Genomic DNA, 12,449 nt, shown 5'->3' on the forward strand with positions numbered 1-12,449 from the left:
AGGCATATAGGACTCCAAATAGCCTTGATCAAAAAAAAAATCTGCACATAGGCATATAATAGTTAAGATTCCAGGAACCCAACAGAAGAACAAAGTTCTACAAGCAGTTAGATAAAAGAAACAAATCACATACAAAGGAAAGCCCATCAGAATCACAGCAGACTTCTCAACACAAACCATCAAGGCAAGAAGAGCTTGGAGTGATGTATTCCAAGCCCTAAAGGAAAACAGCCTCCAACCCAGATTGATGTACCCTGAAAAACTATCTTTCTAAATTGATGGAGAAATAAGATACTTTCATGACAAAGACCACCTTAGGAACTTCGTGAATACCAAACCAGCACTCCCAAGAATTTTACACAATATCCTAGGAACAGACATTGAGGATCACAACCCCAGGAAGCAAAGCAGAATGAACCCATCTGGCACGACAAGAAAGGGGGAGAACCCAACAAAAAGAGTCATGGCAAAGACAAGTCAATACATTTCAGTTATAACCATCAATATTAATGGTCTCAATTCACCAATCAAAAGAAACAGACTGGCAGAATCAGTCAAGAAGCAAATTCCAACAATATGCTGCATACAAGAAATATACTTAATTCAAAAGGAAACTCATAGACTGAAAGTTAAAGGGTGGAAAACAATACTCCATGGGATGGAAACCCAAAAAAAATCAGGAGTAGCTATCCTCTTTGCAGATCAAGTAGATTTCAAAGCAACACTGATTAAGAGAGACAAAGAAGAACACTACATCCTTGTAAAGGGAACAATCCAACAAGAAGAGATGACAATCATAAATGCACCAAACACTAGTGCACCCAACTATATAAAACAAATACTAATGGACACAAAAAGTCATATATGCACTAATACAATTGTAGTGGGGAACCTCAACACCCCACTGTCACAAATAGATAGATCAACTAGACAAAAAATAAGTAATGAAATACTAGAACTCAATCGAACTCTTGAACAAATGAACTTAACAGATGTCTACAGAGTCTTCCACCCCACAAAATCAGAATACACATTCTTCTCAGCTGCACATGGGTCATTCTCCAAACCAGACCACATACTCACACATAGAACATGTTTAAGTAAGTGCAAAGGAATTGAAGTTATCCCCTGTATATTATCAGACCATAGTTGGATGAAATTGGAGATCCATAGCAAAAGAAATTTGAAAAATTTCATAAACACGTGGAAATTGAACAACACACTTCTGAATAACCAATGGGTCACAGAGGAAATTAAAGAAGAAATCAGACAGTTCCTTCAATTAAATGACAATGACAATACAACATATCGGAATCTATGGGACACAATGAAAGCAGTCTTACGAGGGAAATTCATAGCAGGGAATACACATATTAGGAAAACAGAATGAGCCCAATTAAACAACCTGATGCTGAACCTCAAGCTTCTAGAAAAAGAAGAGCAGAACAGCCCCAAAGCTCATACAAGGGAGGAAATTGTAAAGATCAGAGGAAAAATCAATGCAATGGAGACTAAGAGAAAGATACAAAAAAATCACTGTAGCCAAGAGTTGATTCTTCAAAGGAATCAACAAAATTGACAAACTCTTAGCCAATCTTATCAGAAAAAGGAAAGAAAAGGCCCAAATCCATGCAATTAGGAATGAAAAGGGTGAAATTACAACAGACTCGGCAGAAATGCAGAGGATCATCAGTACCTACTTCCAGAACCTATACGCCAATAAGATGGACAACACAGGAGAAATGGACAGATTCCTAGATACATATGAATTACCAAAGTTGAACGAAGAAGACCTAAAAATTCTGAACAACCCAATATCAACCAATGAAATTGAAAACATAATTAAAAACTTATCAACTAAGAAAAGCCCAGGCCCTGATGGCTTCACTGCTGAATTCTACAAGACATTTAGAGAGGAACTACTGCCACTGCTGTTTAAACTCTTCAATGAAATGGAAAGGGAAGCAATACTCCCAAATTCATTCCTGGAAGCAAGCATCACCTTGATTCCCCAAAGCAGAGAAAGACCCAACTGAAAAGGAGAACTATAGGCCAATCTCACTAATGAACATAGATGCAAAAATCCTTAATAAGATTTGGCAAATAGAATGCAGAAGATCATCAAGAAGATCATACACCCTGATCAAGTGGGATTCATCCCAGGGATGCAGGGATGGTTCAACAGACGCAAATCAATCAATGTAATACTGTTGGGAGCAATGCTACATAATTCTAGGGAAAAATCATTTGAGTAGGCCTACTTCTCCTGCCTACAGGCCAGCTAAAACATTCCAAGACATAATTCCATTTTGGCCTCAGGTCACAACTGAGATCTCAATGATCCCATGATGCTGTAATGCTCCAGGACAAGACCACACCTGTGGGAGATACCCTGGGAGGAACCAAATCTTCATCTGTGTAGTTCCTGGGAGGAACCAAATCTTCATCTGCATTGTTCTGAGATTTCTGCCCCCCCCCCCAGTTTTTTGTTACACCTTGTTTATCCCAATGTGAAGTACTGAAATCTACATCTTCATTTGTTACATTTGTTTCTCCTGATGTACTAAATAAAAGGTGCTGCAAGCTAGGGGCTAGGGCTTCTTGTCTTTGCTGCCCAGAGCAGCACTGATCAGACCCAAAGCTCAGCTTTTTCTCAGTCTCATTTTTCTACCTTTCCTGTAATTCACCATGTGCTGCCATGGCTCGCAGGAGACTAGGACTTACTGCAGAGGTTCTGGTAACATCCCCTTCCCCTGTTCCCTACATAATACACTATATCAATAGAGCCAAGGACAAAAAACATATGATTATCTCCATAGATGCAGAAAAAGCAATTGACAAAATACAACATGCATTTATGATAAAAACCCTACAAAAACTTGGAATAGATGGTCTTTATTTCAAACTGATAAAAGCCATCTATGAAAAACCAACAACCAATATCATACTAAATGGTCAAAAACTGAAATCCTTCACACTAAAGTCAGGAACAAGACAAGGATGTCCACTATCACCACTCTTGTTCAATATAGTTCTGGAAACATTAGCCATGGCAATTAGACAAGAGAAAGAAATAAAAGGGATAAAGATAGGAAATGAAGAAGTCAAATTATCTTTATTTGCAGATGGCATGATACTGTATATAGAAGACTCCAAGAACTCCACCAAAAGTCTTCTAGACTTAATAACCAAATTCAGTCAAGTAGCTGGTTACAAGGTCAACACACAAAAATCAATAGCTTTCCTCTACACCAATGACAGACTCACTGAAAGAGAAATAGGGCAAATAATTCCTTTCACAATAGCATCCAAAAAACTGAAATATCTAGGAATCAACCTAACAAAAGAAATCAAAGACCTCTTCTCTGAAAACTATAGCACACTGAAAAGAGAGATTGAAGATGATATCAAAAAATGGACAGACATCCCCTGCTTCTGGATAGGAAGGATTAAATAGTGAAAATGGCCATACTTCCAAAAGTGCTATATAGATTCAATGCAATTTCAATTGAGATCCCAGCAGCATACTTCATGGACCTCGAGAAAACAATCCAAAAATTCATTTGGAGCAAGAAGAGACCCAGAATAGCAAAAGCAATTCCAGGTAACACAGACCAGGCAGGGGGTATCACAATCCCCAACCTGCAACTCCACTACAAAGCTACTGTGATAAAAACAGCATGGTACTGGCAAAGAAACAGACCTGAGGACCAATGGAACAGATTAGAAGATGCAGAAACAATGCCAGACACACTCAGTCATCTCATCTTTGATAAAGGAGCCAAACACCCTCACTGGTGGAAAGATAGCTTCTTTAATAAATGGTGCTGGAAAAATTGGGTTTCAACTTGTCAAAGATTAAAACTAGACCTATACCTCTCGCCATGCACTAAACTAAAATTGAAATGGATTAAAGATCTAATTATTAAAATAGAAACTCTGAACCAGTTGGAACAGAGGTTAGATAGGACTCTTGAAGACATTGGTGTAGGAAAAGATTTTATGAACAAAACCTCAATTGGCCATGAATTAGCACAAACAATCAACAAGTGGGATCTCTTCTTATTAAAAAGCTTCTGAACAGCAAGAGAAACCATCAACAGTGTGAAGAGACAACCCACAGTGTGGGAAAAAATTTTCACCTGCTGTTCCTCAAAGGTCTAATATCTAGAATATATAAAGAACTTACAAAGATCAGATCTCCCAAATTTAAAGACCTAGTCCAAAAATGAGCATCTGAAATGAACAGACATTTCTCAGACAAAGAAGTAGAAATAGCAAATAAATACATGAAAAAATGTTCAACATCACTGGTCATTCGAGAGATGCAAATGAAAACAATGCTGAGATTCCACCTCACACCAGAAAGAATGGCTGCTATCATGAAATCAACCAATAACAAATGCTGGCAGGGCTGTGGGGAAAGAGGAACCCTGCTCCACTGCTGGTGGGAGTGTAGACTGGTGCAACCACTGTGGAAATCAGTATGGAGATACCTCAAAGAACTAGGACTGGAAGTCCCATTTGACCCCGCTATTCCACTGCTGGGGATCTTCCCCAAAGAATTCAAAGAATCAGACCACAGTGATACATGTGCACCCATGTTCATAGCAGCACAGTTTGTGATAGGTAAAACTTGGAAACAGCCCAAATACCCATCAACTGGAGACTGGATCAAGAAAATGTGGTTTTTTTATAAAATGGAGTACTACTCAGCCATAAAAAATGAGAAATTAGAGACATTTATAGCTAAGTGGATGCACATTGAGGCGATACTCTTAACTGAAATAAATAGGACACACATGTATAAACACCAAATAGTTTCTCTGGTGTGAGAAACTGAAAGTGTAAATAAGGACTAAAATGTATAATAGGTAATGTGAAATAGGAAGAAAAGGGGCAAAGGGGAAGGAAGTGGGAGGGGTAGGGGAAAGGATAGAAGGGAATGGGATTAATACGAGAAAATGGAAAAATAGGAACAAAATCTTTGTAAATAGGGAGGAATGGAGGCGTTTGAAGGGAGGGCTGGGCAAGGGTAAAAATAAGAACCAAGAGAGATTATGTAAAGGTGCAAATTTCCAATGATGAAAGTCATTATATTGTATACCAAAAATGTACCAATGATTAGAATGAATAATCGATAATGCAAAATAGGAAGAAAAGGTCCAAAAGGGTAGGGGTAGTGGGAGGGGCAGGGGAAAGGAAAAATGATGAGAAATGGAAATAAAGTCTTTGTAAATAGGGAAAGGTGGAGGGGGTGAAGGGAGGGCTAGGAATGGGGAAAAAATAAGAACCAAGATGCATTATGTAAAGGTACAATTCCCAATGAGAAATGTAATTGTGCTGTATACCTAAAATGTACCAATAAAAGACTTTAACAAAAAAAAAAAAGCAAAGTGGAAGAATCCAACAAAAAGAAAAAGTCATGACAAGGCTTTTAAAACTTTTAACTTCGTCTCCCTAATGAGTGTATAATTCAATCTTGTTATTCTACTGATTAGTATTTTTCTGATTCTACACTTGCACACCTTTCCTTGTGCTCTACTGGCTATTTATCATCTTCTTATGTCTGCTTTTTAATTGAGTTGTCTATTAATGAGCTGTAAGAGTTCTTTATATATTGTGGTCATAGGTTATATGCATTGTAAATATGGTCTGTTTAAGGACTACTTTTCATTTTCTTAACGATGTCATTTAAAGTTCTAAATTTTGATGGAATCTCATTTATCAATTTTTTTTCTTTTATACATCATGTTTTTTGTATCCTAGGTAGTTCTTTCCTACCCTAAATTTGTAAACATTTTCCCTTATAATTTCTTCTTAAAGCTTTATACTTTTAGGCTTTCATATTTAGGTTTATAGATCGCTTCAAGTTATTTTCATGCATGGAAATAAAGGGTTGAAGTTCATTTTTTATACCCGGATATCAGGTGTTCTAGTGCTGTTTGCTGAAAACACTATCTTTTCCTCGGCTCGTGAACTGATTTTATATTCTATAAAATGCTAATGTTAAATAATCTTTGAAAACTCAGTGGACCATATAGGTGTGGTTCTATTTCTAGATTCTCTGTTTTATTCCAATGATCTATGTTCTTTCCTTACACCAACACTTCCTTGATTACTGTAGCTTTAGAAGAAGTCTTAAAGTTACGTACTAAACACCTTCCAACACTGTTTTTGTTTTTATTTTTAACTTTTCCTTGTCCTTTGTACTCCTACATAACTTTTAAATTTCAATATCCAATTCTTCATTTATAGCAAGTATACACAGACCTGAATTTTTATATATACCTTGTGTTTTCTAATCCTGCTAAATTCAAATACAAGTTCTAGGGGCGCCTAGAGATTTCTTAGTATTTTCTCTGTAGATGATCGTTTCATCTATATATAAAGATTTTGCTTCTACCTTGCCAATCCTATCCTAATTGTGTCATTTTATTGCCAGACTATTTTGGTTGGGCCTAGGTTTCAAAGTTTAATAGACAGATAAAGAGTAAGCATATCTGCCCTTGTTCCCCACCTTAAGGAGAAAGCATTGTATCTTCTCCATTCATATAAGGCATTCTCGCTGGAAGTATGGAATACATGACTTTATTCTGTTGAGAAGGTTCTGTTCTACTTCTAGTCTCCTGATAGCTTTTACCATGAACAGCTGTAGAATTTAGTCCAATACTTTTTCTCCAGCTAGTGACAGGATCATATGGCTTTTTCCTTTCTTCTGTTAAAATGATGACTTTTGGGGTGGATCTTCCAAAGCTGAACCAACACTGCCATCCCTATAATAAAACCACTTTCTACATACTGCCAGATCTGACTTCTAATAGTTTGTTTTGTTAAACTAATTTCTACCTATGTTCATACTTTTTTCTTCTATTATCTTTATCAAGTTTTAGGATTAGCACAATGTTGAGTTCCTAAAATGAGGGGAGAAGTGTTCCTTTTTTTTCTACTTTAAATGTTTGATATAATTTATCAGTTAAAATGTATATGAGCCTGCTGTTGTTGTATAGGTACGTTTTCAAGCTAGGAATATACTTTCTTTAATAGGTGCTATTCAAATTTTATATTTCCTCCAGAGTTAGTTTCATTAATTTGTCTTCCAAGGTGCTTCTTAGAATGTTGTCAAATTTATTTCAAAAAATATTTTTGAAATATGCTTTCTATATCCTTTTAAATTCTGTAAAATCTATGGTAATGTCTTCTAGGTCTTGATATTTTAATTTTAAAAATGTGTAATTGATATTGTGTAATAGGAAGTAAAGATCTAGGGGGGCAGGGGAGGTGGGGGGAGGGGAAAGGGTGGGAAAAATATGAGAAAGGGAAAAAATGGAAATGGGATCTTTGCAAGTGGGGAAGGGTGGAGGGGGTGAGGGGAGGGCAGGGGAAGGGGAAAAAAAATAAGAAACAAGATACTCATGTAATGGTACAAGATCCCAATGATGTATGTAAATGTATTTTATACCTGAAATGTACCAATAAACTTAATGGTGGAAAAAAAAATACCTCAAAGCAAAAAAACACTGCTATTGTTTTTATTGTCTAGTCTTTACTTAAGCACTTAAATGAGGTTTTTTTAAATCACTTTCTTTGGTTCAGAGATAAAGGTTTTAGGCTTTTCCCACCTCAAGTATATTATATTTTCTTTTCTTGATGTACAGTGCTTACATCGGTCTATGACAGTTTGGGACACAAATATGAGTTAATAACATGAGTTTTAAAACTACAGGTAATGTCTGGAGTGGCATAATTTTATAATAATGTAAAAGTTATGTTTTTTGTTATAAATTGATCATATATGTTAACAGTAAATGTTTGAGTGAAACATTTCTAGTTAGAGAGAGTTTATTCTAAATTGGGGGGGGTGTGCCGGGGATCAAATTCAGCACCTTGCACTTGCGAGGCAGGAGTCGTGCTACTGAGCTACATCCCTGGCTCTTCTAAAAAATTTTTTAAAGATTTAAAAATGTAATGCACAGGGATAATGTTAGTACCTTTGTTTAAAACAAGGCTTAAGATATTGATCTGTTCTTAGTAAAATTTACAACAAAACTTTTGTTTTTTGTTTTGGTTTGGTTTTTTTGAGACACGGTTTTGCTATGTAGTTTGGGTTGGCCTTGAACTCACTATGTAGCTCAGGCTGGCTTCGAACTCAGCACAGAGTTCCTCCTGCCTCAGGATGATCCTCCTGCCTCAGCTTCCCAAGTACTGAGATTATAGGCATGCACCACCACAACCAGCACAACAAAACTTTTTTTAAAAGTAGGTTTTAAATTTTTCAAAATAATTTCTTGTGTTTTCTATTGTCTTGTTAGAATTAAATGTTTAAGAAAATTAAATTTTAGGGAGATTTGCTTAGATATTTGTCTAAAATTTTATTTTACAATTCTGGTTACATAAACTACTATTATGTGATTTTTCTTACTTTTAAAAATGTCCCTGGGAGTGGTGGTACACAGCTGTGGTCCCAACACTCAGGAAGCTGAGGCAGGAAGATCACCAAGAGTTTGAGACCAGCCTGGGCTACATAATGAGTTCAAGGCCAGCCTGAACTATACAGCAAGACCCTGTCTCAAAAAACAAACAAAAAAGTAATGACCCTAATGGGGCAATCGTGACCCTAATGCAATCACAACTGTGGTCGTAATATGCTATAAATGTAACTAAATTGTTTTGCTAAATTGTTGCTTTGTATATTACTTACAGTCATATAGCTGACCAAAGCCATATTCCTTCTGGTCGATGAGAGACAGTCTTGCTCAAAAATGTATGTTTCTACTTGGCAAAACAGAAATTAATTTTTGCACACTGTATTCAAAAAATTTTACAGTTCTGTATGTGTCCCTAAAAAAAAAACTCTAAAGGTGTTATTAAACTGTAATCCTTGGTCTTGGCATTAGTAAATTGTGTGCTTCCTCCAAATGGTAACTCAAGAGGTTTACAAGAGGAGGGGAGGGCTGGGTATTTAGCTCAGTGGTTTCACCGCCTGCTGCACAAGCTCAGGGACCCAAGTTTGATCCCTGGTACCAAAAAATAATAATAATAATTTTAAAAATAAAAATAAAAATAAAAGAGGAGGGGACTCTTGCTGGGTGTGGTGGCACATGTCTGTAATCCCAGGGCTCAGGAAGCTGAGGCAGGAGTACTACCAAGAGTTTGAGGTCAGCCTGGGCTATATCATGAATGCAAGGCAAGCTATTGTACATAGGGAGATCCTGTCTCATGGGGAAAAAAATGAGGAAATTCTTAAATATTTGCTTCATGTAACTTTCTGGCAGAACTAAGCTTGCTTCACAAAAATATTGGCTTTCTTTAATTAACTTGGCCACTATAGTTCTTAGTTCAAGTTTACTGTACAGACTGGATTTGCTTCTCTCTTATTGTCTTGTTTTAAGTTTATATGTTTTGTAACTGTCAAAGTTCTAATGTTTTAGAATACTGACTACAAAATAGGCAGGATTAGACTTCACAGTAGACTCTAGACAAACTCACTGAGGCATATTCTTTGTAAATCTCTGGGGGACTTCCAGGAAAATGGTGGAGAGATGAGCAGCAGAGAAAAAAATCTCTCTGAGATTTGGTGTCCTGGCACAGGAATATAGGAGTGTGAGAAGGAGGAGAAGGAGGGAAGTGGGTCCCCATGACCCAGGAAGGCTCTGAGAATTGAAGTCCACAGGGAGAGTAAAGAGAGAGACTTCAACAAAGAGGAGAGAGGTAGCAAGAAACGTTTTCTCCCAGAGCCCATACTCATGGTGTGGGAATGGGGGGTTTAACCTGCTGATTCACAGTGATTACTGGTGACCCCAGAAGCCTCCACAGAGAACACACCAGTGGAATGGAGCCATGAATACAGTGGACTACAGTGGCTGGTGAGTTATTTGGGCCCAGATGTCACCCAGGAGAGGGCAATTGGCTAGTAGCCATCTTGTAGAGGAGCCAACTGAGCTGAGAACTCAAAACAGCTACAGGCTGACTCTATCTAGTGGCACCTGGTATCTCGGTGAGAGTGCTGAGTTCAAGTCAGCAGGAAGTCAGGGAGCAGAGTTCAAGGCAGCACGGAGCTGAGTTCAAGCTGCCAGGAGGCACACAGACTGTTGCAGGCTCAGCAAATCCAGTTCCAGCCTCATAGCCAGAAACTAGCCTAAACTTCAGAGGAACTAAAGGTACAGGCTGACTGGAATTATCCACTACTCCACCATAAAGCTGGCTTGCTGGGATTAATCCATTTGGATCTGGACCCTGTCTGCCCACATTGTCTACCAGTAACAACAGAGACACTCCTTGAATTGGACTTTTTTTTCCTTTCTTTTTTTCTCTTTTCTGGTTTTTGTTCTTGTTTTATTTTGTTTTTTCTTGATTGTCTGAACACAGTTTCTAGTTTGTTGTTGTTGCTTGTTGTTTTTTATTTCTTCCTTTCTCTTTCCCTCCTGTCTTCTTCTCCACTTTCTCAAAGTTTGTATGGTCTTCCTTTTGTCCTCCAAAGGGACAAATCTCTCCTAATCTCTTCCTCTTCTTCTATTTCTCTATTTTCCCCTCAATCCCTCTTCAGTCTTCCCCCCTAAGGGTAAAATCACCATATTAAGGGCTTTTTTTTTTGGTACTGGGGATTGAACTTGGTACCTTGCACTTGTGAGGCAGGCAGCAGCACCACTGAGCTAAAATCCCCACCCCAAAGGCTTTTTTTATTGCATACAATTTTCTGGTTTGTTTTAGATTTTGTTTTATAATCACAAATCTAACTCATATGGTCAAAGGTGGCAAATTAATAGTTACCACAGTTTATCATTTTCTATGCTGTGTTTGATGTTATTGCTATTGCTGATTGTACTACTTTAGCCAAGGTAACATAATCGTGCTAAACAGTTGTTCTTCCTGGTGTACCAAGACTGAGATTGCCTAAGGGTCATAAATCTCTGATATTGCTCAGATTTGGCAAGAGGGATTATGCCACTGTTACATCCAGGGTTAATTCTCCCTCCTCCAGGGGACATTCAGTAATGGATGGAGCCATTTTTGGTTGTCACAAATAGAGGGATAGAGAAAGGCTTCTGGGCATCTAGTGGATAAAAACCAAGAATGCTGTTACACATGCTACTGTGCATGGCACAACCTCCCACGTAAAGAATTATCAGGGGCTGGGGATTTAGCTCAGTGGTGCCTATGCCTGCCTCACAAGCACAAGGTCCTGAGCTCCATCCCTGGTACCAAAAAAAAAAAAAGGTCCAAAAGATCAATGAGGTAAGAAACTGTAATACACCCCTCCATGGCCCCAAGTTTTCTGTAGCAAAGGAGCTATTTAGACCACAAGAAGAACTCAAAGCCCCTGAAAACTTCCCTTCTCATGAACCCAGTTTGCTAATGAAGCAGTCCCCTTAGGCACCTCTCAACCCAATTAAAGGATCAGAGAAGAGCTGTTGACAGGTTTAGTGTGGATCGAGTATACACCCTCTTCCAGAAACAGGTCGATGCCATGGGAAACTGGAGACACATAATCCTGTAAGTAAGCCTTCACCCTTCTTCCAGGACCTGCCCCAACCAGCCTTTCCAGGACTGAAATAACACAGGGGCCCCACCTCCATGTCACCTGTGCCCGGGACCTAGGGTGTCAGGTTCCCCAAGCAATTCCTCCTCCACCCAAGGGAAAGCAAACTCCATAGGCACCAAGGACCTGCAGGAGTTGGCCTCCACTTGGTCCTAGTCCCTTCCCCTCAAAGAGCTCTCACCCTTACCCTAGCCCTGGGGAATGGAGCCCTAAATGAAACCAGCTCTGGTTTCAACAATCTGACTTTGACCGGAGTTGGGAAACTGGGATCAGCTTCAAAGACTGGAGCCAAGAACAGACATAGAAGAGGGCAGGATGAAAAACAATAAATGAGTTTGCACTGGAAGAAAAGAGTGAATTCAAATCTAAGGTCCTTTTTCCCTGTGGCTTCCAATGGCCTTGCTCTTTCCCTAATGGTCCTTCATCATGGCTTTAATACCGATCACTGCAGTCTGATTCATGGAAGCATAAGAGAGGGGAACGAGACAGTGACAAAGAGAAATGGGAAGAGACACTGGTGGAGAAGGATCTACCAGGGTGAGAGACAAAGACCCAGAGACATGGGGGGGAGGGAGAGGGAATGAGAGAAACAGAGACAGAGAGAGACAAAAAGGTTCAGCTAAAGAGACAGCAGTGTAGAGAGCTACATACAGAATTTCAGAGACAAACTATAAGAGATAGAGAACTAAGCTATGAAAAAATAGGCCTCCAGAAATGAGAAAATTGCAAGGAGGGAAAAGGTTTGCTCAAGGTCTCATGACCAGTCAGAGGCAGAAACAGCTTTAACCCAGAGAAATAGAAACAAGTGCCCAGAACATCAAAGGGAGTAAGTCCATTCCTCATCACCACACACACACACACACACACACACACACACACACACACCAGCCAGGCCCAGAGGAAAAGCCTT

At 38.7% G+C, this 12,449-nt stretch overlaps 1 protein-coding gene across 2 annotated transcripts in view; it reads right to left on the minus strand.

Moving 5' to 3' along the window:
- Positions 1 to 12,449, minus strand: part of Egln2 (egl-9 family hypoxia inducible factor 2) — a 64,102-nt gene that overhangs the window by 22,300 nt on the left and 29,353 nt on the right. The gene's annotated exons all lie outside the window — the stretch shown is intronic.

The sequence above is a fragment of the Heterocephalus glaber genome, unplaced genomic scaffold (assembly GCF_053883595.1).
Source record: "Heterocephalus glaber isolate CG9 unplaced genomic scaffold, H.glaber_assembly_v1.0 deba00001002, whole genome shotgun sequence".
In the NCBI taxonomy this organism is placed as follows: Eukaryota; Metazoa; Chordata; class Mammalia; order Rodentia; family Bathyergidae; genus Heterocephalus; species Heterocephalus glaber.